Source organism: Mastomys coucha, unplaced genomic scaffold (assembly GCF_008632895.1).
Source record: "Mastomys coucha isolate ucsf_1 unplaced genomic scaffold, UCSF_Mcou_1 pScaffold5, whole genome shotgun sequence".
NCBI lineage: Eukaryota > Metazoa > Chordata > Mammalia > Rodentia > Muridae > Mastomys > Mastomys coucha.
The window spans coordinates 11,102,198-11,103,890 of NW_022196911.1; positions in this window are offsets into that span (position 1 = coordinate 11,102,198).

The window sequence follows — 1,693 nt, forward strand, 5'->3', positions numbered from 1 at the left end:
CCTCCTCCTCCTCTTCTTCTTCTTCTTCTTCTTCTTCTTCTTCTTCTTCTTCTTCTTGTTTTCCACATTGTATATATTGGAGTCTTACCACGGGGGCCTCATTTAGTGTTCCTTCTGAGAGAAAGTGTCTTACAAAACCAGTCAATATCCACAAAGTCTGTAAGATCATTCATGGAATCTGCCTACAGGTCCATCGACAGATGAATGTATAAAGAAAATGTGGTATGCACACACTAAAATCCAGTAATGGAGAAGGAAAGAGTGGGGCCAGTGGTGACTCCTGCCCTTAATCCCAGCATATGGAAGGCAGGGGTGGAGAATCTCTGAGTTCCAGGCCAGCCTGGTCTACAGAGAGTTCCAGTCTGGCCAGAGCTACACAGAGAAACCCTGTTTCAAAAGAGCAAAAAGGAGGAGAAAGAGAGGAAGTGAGGAGGAAGAGGAGGGGGGAGAAGGAGGAGGGAGAGGAACATAATAACTGTGAGGGGAGAAAGAGGAGGAGGTGGAGGAAAGGGAAGATCATGAATATAGGAGGGGAATGGCTAGGAAGGACAGGATCAGTGAGAGGGGGAGGGGAAAAGAGAGCTTAGTGATCGTGAATGTACCCACAATGCGTAGTATTCAGGAATGTCAAAAGTAAAAATAAAATAAAGCAGTTTGCTCTGGGAAACAGGTAGAAATAAGTAGAAAATAAGGCACAGAGAAGAGGCTGGATTTGAGGAACCATGGGAAGTTGGAAAGGAGAGTCACCAGGACATCTCAGCAAGGAGGTTCTGGAAGACACTTTGATCCTGGCACATGTAATTCTGGACCATCTCAACTTATAAATGATTTGCATTCCATGTTTTACAAATAATGAGTTAGACAACAAGAAGATCACATCGTGGTATCTAGCAACAACTCTACACACCTGAATGCTAAACACTGGCACTACACCCACCTGGAAGGTGCGCCACCTGCCACCTTCCAGGGCTTGGCTCTTGGGATAATGGCCTGATGTGATAGTGTGTCTTCACGGTATGGGGTGTGCCCCCACCCCCAAACACAGGAAATGCATAAGAAACAGAAGTCAACCTTAATTATGAGGGAATTTTCTCCTTAGGACATTTAAAACCAATTATTCATTTGGAAATATTTTTGTTGTTATTTAGCATTTTTTTCATTTTAATGATCAGCATTAGTAACAAATACTCAAAATGGTCTTTCGCATTGCCATGCTTGTATTATGGATCGGCTAAAAATTCTGGACCACCTGTGCAGGTTTCTTCGTACTCTTAGTTGAGGTCATTCCTAAACAGAGGTGATTTGTGAAAGCGTGCATTTGTGAACACAGATGTCAGAAGTTGTGTGCCTGAGTTAATGCACAGAAGGTACGTTACATTCTTCCTGTGTGCAGCTACGGCTAGGATTCCGGACCAGGAGTAGCCATCCTGGCTGTTTTCACTGTATTTGAAATGCGATTTTGTGAAACAAAATATTTAAAATAAAAATTCTATTCTATAAAGGCAACCACATTCACAGCACACTTATTTAAGACAAAGACGTATCAATGCCCCAAATGCTGACTTCACTGGGAGAATCACGTAAACAGGGAGTGGATTATAAGGAACACAGGGAAAGGACCCTTTCAGCAACCACATTTCAGAAACAGGGACAAATACAACTACAGAAAGAATTTTTTTTTTTTTTTTTTTTT